The 6736-nt window shown below is 37.8% G+C and overlaps 1 non-coding gene across 1 annotated transcript; it reads right to left on the bottom strand.

Moving 5' to 3' along the window:
* Positions 1 to 5916: 5916 nt before the first annotated feature.
* Positions 5917 to 6023, bottom strand: LOC141669013 (small nucleolar RNA R71). The gene has a single exon (XR_012553315.1). It is a non-coding gene; the product is annotated as a small nucleolar RNA R71 (small nucleolar RNA).
* Between the last annotated feature and the right edge of the window lie 713 nt (positions 6024 to 6736).

A 6736-nucleotide genomic window follows, 5' to 3' on the forward strand; every position in this document is an offset into this window, starting at 1 on the left:
AAATAATTGAGTTTATTTCACTCTTTACAACGCCTTTCCAATGCCTTGACTCCGAAGAATCCATGGCTTGACGGAAAGTTAAAGGCTCATCCTCGACATTGTAAGTGAAAAAGCCACTTCCAAAGTTCTTGACTACCTTTGCACGCTTACTCCTTCTAGGTTCCTCTACTTCATTACAAGTAGAGCTACTATCTGGATCCACCCCCACATTTGTCATATTTTCCACATGATCAGGAATGAAACTCGATGTCTGAGTGGGATCATCCTCAGAACTACCCAAAAGTATACTAGTCTTCATAGGGAATACTTCCTCAAAAAAAGTTGCATCACAAAACTCAACTATCGTATTCGCCACAATACCATCTAAGTCAGATTTTAATACTAAAAATCTCATAGCAGTTGTGGTTTCAAGATAGCCAGAAAGATATAATCAACAGTTTTCGGACCCAGTTTCTTTCTCTTGTGTTCACGGACAAGCACCATAGCAAGGCACCCCCACACACGAAGATAACTCAAACTTGTCCTACGCTTTCTCCATAATTTATATGGTGTCTTGTCTATATGTTTTAGAGGGACTCTATTCAGAATATGGAAAGCCGTATTCAGAGCCTCTCCCCACAGATACTTAGGCAACCTAGAATTAATTAACGTACTGTTAATCATGTCTTTAAAAGTTCTGTTCTTTCGCTCAGCCACCCCATTTGACTCGGGTATGTATGGTGGAGTAATCTCATGAACTATTATATTGCTTGCACAAAATTTATTAACCAAGGTACTCGTATACTCACCATATCTATCAGATCTCAAACGTTTAAGTACTTTGCCAGTTTGTGTTTCAGCTTCATTTTTATACATAATGAATTTATCTAGTGCTTCATCCTTATGTTTAGGCAAAAAAAATATAATAATATCTAATACAATCATCTGTAAAGGTAATGAAATATCTACAGTGATCCTTAGTCAACACACCACCAAATTCACATATGTCTGAGTGAACTAAACCTAACAAGTCTGAATCCCTAATAACATTATGAAAAGGTTTCCTTGTTTGTTTAGCAGTTACACACATTTGACACTTAGATTTCTTATCAATGGCGTACTTTTGAATCAACTCTAATAATATCATATTCTTTAGAGCACCAAAATTTAAATGACCAAGTCGTAAGTGCCACAAATCAGATGATTGTACACAATTAACAGAAGGTGCAACACTATCATTAATAAAACCACCCAAAACGGGTTCGACATTTATTAAAAACAAACCATCAGACAAATAACCCTTGCCAAAGAATGTACCAGTATGAGTAATAACTACTTTATTACATTTTGAAGAAAGTTCAAAGCCGTTATAAACTAAAAAACTTCCATTTGTTATATTTCTACGAATAGAGGGAACATGATGCACTCTAGTAAGTGATAGTTACCGCCCAGAAGCAAACTTCAGGTCCACGTTTCCTATTACAAGCACTTGTGCATCACTAGCATTCCCCATCACCACTGTCACTCCATGACTCCGTTAATAATATATAAACAAACTAATATCAGCACAAATATGTACATTAGCTCCTGTATCAATCAACCACTCATGTGACAGATAAATGGAAAGTACTACAGGGTTGTAAGTAACATACCCGTCATCGGTTCTAGAGGCAACAACCTCACCAATGACCATCTTAGCTATAGGCCCACTCGTGGTTCCAAGTCCAAGCACAGTATTTTCTTGAGCTACCGCTCCAGATTTCTTAGCTTTCTTACTTGGACAGTCCTTGCTCCAATGACCAACATGTCCACAAGACCAACATGGTTTCTTCGCTTTGGTTTCTTAACCTTGTTCTTGTCAGGTTTAGTGTTAGCCTTCTTAGTGACTACCTTTCATTTATATCCTACAGTCACTACATTCACCTTTGAGCTCCCATATTCCACAGGCAACACTTGTCCCTATTTGGACTTGTGTTGCTCCTGTACAGAGATGTCCAACATCAAGTTAGTCCATGTGATCTCTCCTTTCTGTCTTTTTAGGGAGAGAAAAAACTCTTCCCAAGACTTAGGGAGCTTTTCAATTACAGACATCAATCGAAACTTCTCAGGAAAGACTATACCGAACTCACCCAAAACATGAACCAACATCTCAAACTCATGAACCTGTTCAGTAAGGGATTTCCCATCCACCAACTTGAAATCAAGAAACCTAGCCACAGAATATTTCTCAAGACCTTGAGAATTAGTATTATGGGTTTAGTCTAGCTTATCCCATAAGACTTTAGCAGTATAGGCATCTGATGAATAAACATCGAACAAGGTGTTCTCCAAGGCTGCCAATATGGCTGCCCTAGCCACCCATCCTTCTCAGCCCATAAAGAATAATCCTTAACAGATTCAGCCTTCTCTTGATCCAACACAGGAGGATCATACTGTACCACTGGCCATAGAACCTTAACCGTTAACCAAAGCTTCATCTTTTTCTGCCAACGAGAAAGAAGCTCCACCATTGAATTTATCAGGCATGCCCGATAACTTAATTGGTTGGAGAAAACGATATGGGGTCCAAATAATGGATGCAGTACCATCAGAACCAGAACCAGTCTCAACAGTCGTATGAACATTACTATTTTTGTTAACCACCTTGCTAATTAACTATATAACACAGATAATCTCTTCAAGATTGCTGGGAATATTATTATACGCGTAACAATGGGACAATTATATATACCAAATTAACAAGAACATGCAAATTCAACCAAGTAACGAAACAAACACGAAGGCACAAGCCAAATATAATTAGAGACCGAATTGACAAGAAATTAAAGAAAATTACTTAGCTCTCTGAAGTTTTTTATAAGAATTAGAGAATCCGCTGAATCGCCAAGCCCTTGAGAAGACTTGACTGTTCTTGAAGAGATTATTGCCCCACTTTGGTTATGATGGGTTGCCACAATATCACTTTCAGGATAAAACAGATCAGAACAATCCATTCCCATATACGAGAAGGCTCAACAACGACCAGCAGCTCAATTCACCAAGAAAATCAATGAATATATGTATGTATATGTGGGAGAGAGCCAGAGAGATGATGTTCTAGGATTTCTATCTATTTTCCCCAATCTATCTCCCTCTCATATTTTCACACACTTCAACGTTTGCTCTTCTCTACAAAAGTAACGTATGTAATCTGATCTATTATATATTGTATAAGAGTCTAATTATTATTATTAATAAAATAATAATAATCCTCACTCAAATATTAATATATAATATACTTATTTACACAAAACATGTTTATATAGTTTTAGCAATTGGCTTCCAGTTCAGGCTTTGAGCATAAGCCTCAGGCCCTAAACAAACCAAAACTTTTCAGCACCTCAGGACCTGAACCTCTAGCCTCAGGCCCTGAATATTCCAGAAATGTTTTCAGCATACCATCAGGTCTCGAGCTTCCAATCTCAAGCCCTAAACATTGCAGAAACTTATTTTAGCACATCATCAGGCCCTGAACCTCTAGCCTCAGGTCCTGAACATTGCATAATTTCACAATATACTTCTCAACTAAAACTAAAACAACTCTTATATAAATAAGCATTCTTGCTCTTATTTCTACATGGATTTCACTATGAAAATGTCTTAGATACAAATATGAAAGTTTATGTCCTTATAGCAAGGAAAAACCTCCACTTGTTGTTATCCAGAAATTACATTAAGAAGACATATTACATGTGTCCTCAAATTTCCATTTTCTAACAGTTACTATTCTTACTTGGCTAGCTACTATTTAACCATGGTTACTTTCTTACCCTAGTTAGCTTGTGTTGAGTGGCATTTATGACACTTTATAATGCTCTATTATAAGCTTTGAATTGATGTGTTTGTACTCAAGTTGTTAAGTGTTTTAACGTGTTTTCAAGTATTTTTGCATTTCAGGCATTATCTAGGTAATCAGGTGAATTAGCATTGTTTTGGTGCTAATTTGGTGTCAAGGTAGTGTTGGAATAAAAGCTCATGGAAAGCTGACTCGAAGCAGCAAAGAAAATCATAAATCTGAAGTTTTTCCAGAGGTACGGCGCGCCCGCGCTGGTCAAGCGTGCGGCTGCGCCAGGATATCAGAAAGGCAGCGTGCCCGCGCTGTGTTAGCGCGCGGCCGCGCCGGTGCGAATTTAAAGAATCCTGATTCTATTATAATTATAATTGGAGGACTTCTGGATTACATGGGACTGCTATATATATTAAAATAAAGGACGATATCGACAGAGAGACGTACCAGAGCGCAAGGAGAGCTGTAAGAAGACCGTATTAGCACGGATTCAACGAAGATGAAGAAGATCTTGTTTTTACTTATGAATCTTTGTTCTAAGTTGTAACTTGGATGCTAGTTTTCTTATTTGTGAACCTTACTCTCGTTTCGTACTTTTTTTGTTATTTAAGTATAAAGACCACGTTTATTATACCATGCTTTCATCGAAACCCACATTGATGATGAGTCTGATTATGGGCTAATCGTTATCATGGAGTTTTAACAGATTTATTTATAGATTTATTTAGTTAATTTGTTTCAATGCCTTAGTGTGTGGTGATTGTATGATAACCTAGTATTGGTTGTGCGTATTCGTCTTATGAGTGTCGCGAACTTCTAAGATAGCGTGTTAATCTCTTATGAAGCGACAGTGAATTTAAGGATTTAGAACTTGCCATTCTAGCATAGGTTCATGTATTTTTTATGCATGATTCGTAGGTAATTTTAACCATCTTACTTTCCTTGTGTAATCATGATAGATAACTTATGCTTAAACCGTTCTGTTGTCAAATTCTATAGACATATAGGGTCTCAATATAATTGGTGTCTATTCAGCTTCTATCTCTTGTGTGGATGTCTGATTGTATGTTATTCGTGCAATGAAAGTTGGCATTTAGCAGTTCCGTGTTATCTGATTAGTGTCATCACCATCACATGCTAAGTTAAGAACAATAAGGCTATTGAATGAAGTACTTAATGAAGTTAGAATCCCATGTTTGTCATACATATTAATTCAATCATTATTATTCTCTTAGTTATAATTGTTAGTTTAATTCTTAGTTATAAACAACCTCAATTTGTTATCGTCCTAGCATTGAATAATAACCATACATTATTGATTAAGTGCATAAATTAATTAGTTAACCAAAGTCAGTCTCTGTGGGAACGAATCTGATTTATATCTTATACTACTTGCGAACTCGTATACTTGCGTATAATTTAGCGTGTGTTTAGCGGCTAACAAGTTTTTGGCACCACTGTCGGGGACTGCGGTATTAATTTTTAGTTTATATATTTTCCATCAGTGGTCGTTAAAGTTCATAAACTCAGACATTGTTACTTATCGGTTTCCTTGTCTTATTTCAAGTACTCTAGCAAGGGTGTATGCATACGCATTTACGTACTCGTAAGAGAACTCTGGATAAAGCCGATGAAGAAGTTGTGGTGGTTCAAAAGGAAGTTTTTGAAGAAGAAAAGAAGGTAGAAGAAGAAGAGAAAGTCGAAGAACCAGTTTTAGTAGAGATGGGTGATCAAGCGGAAAATCCTAAAGCTTTGATGGACTATTCTCAGCCTAAGATTAATGACATTCAGTCAAACATCATCAGGCCAGCTATCAGGGATAACACTTTTGAAATCAAGTCAGCACGATTCAGATGATACAGAACTCAGTTCAGTTTGGGGGTTCTCCTACTGAAGACCCCAACATGCACATTAGGGATTATATGGAGATCTACAACACGTTCAAGTTTAATGATGTGACTGAAGATGCTATCAAGCTGCAACTATTCCCATTCTCTCTGAGGGACAAAGCTAAGTGCTGGTTACATTCTCTACCAGCAGGGTCTATCACCACTTGGGAAGATCTTGCTCAAAAGTTTCTCACTAAATTCTTCCCTATGGAGAAGACTGCTGCAATCAGGAATGCTCTTACTCAGTTTGCTCAGCAAACTGGAGAATCTCTCTGTGAGGCTTGGGATCGATATAAGGAGATGCTAAGGAAGTTCCCACACCATGGCATCCCTGATTGGATGATTATTAACTATTTCTATAAGAGATTGGGTGCTACTTCTAGGCCCATGCTCGATGCAGCATCAGGAGGAGCATTGTGGGCTAAGATCTACGATGAAGCTTATGAATTAATTGAACTGATGGTTGCTCATGAATACCAGAATCCTTCCCAAAGACTGACTTATGAAAAAGTAGCAGAAATTCTGGAGTTGGATGTAACAACTGCTATAGCTACCCAACTTAAGGCTTTGACGATGAAGGTGGATACTTTGGCTAATCATGGGGTTAATCAAATCGTTAGTGTATGTGAGCTTTGTGCTGGTGCCCATGAGACTGATCAGTGCGCAATTTCTTGTAAATCAGCTCAGTTCGTGAGCAACTTTCAGCGTTTGCAGCAACCTGTGTCAGCCACCTATCATCCCAACAACCGCAATCATCCTAATTTCAGTTGGAGAAACGCTTAGAATGCGGTTCAACAGCCTTATCAGCAGTATCCAATTAAGCAGTACAACCCTCCTGGTTTTCAGCAACCGCAATATGCACCAAGACAGTAACTCCAGCAGCAACAAGCTAATGAAAAATCTGAACTAGAGGAGTTGAAGTTTATGTGCAAGAGTCAAGTTATTTCTATCAAGACCTTGGAAAATTAAATTGGGCAAATTGCCAATGCCTTGCTAAATTGTCAGCCTAGTACATTACCTAGTGACACTGAAGTTCCAGGAA

The sequence above is a fragment of the Apium graveolens genome, chromosome 6, assembly GCF_009905375.1.
Source record: "Apium graveolens cultivar Ventura chromosome 6, ASM990537v1, whole genome shotgun sequence".
NCBI classification, from domain to species: domain Eukaryota; kingdom Viridiplantae; phylum Streptophyta; class Magnoliopsida; order Apiales; family Apiaceae; genus Apium; species Apium graveolens.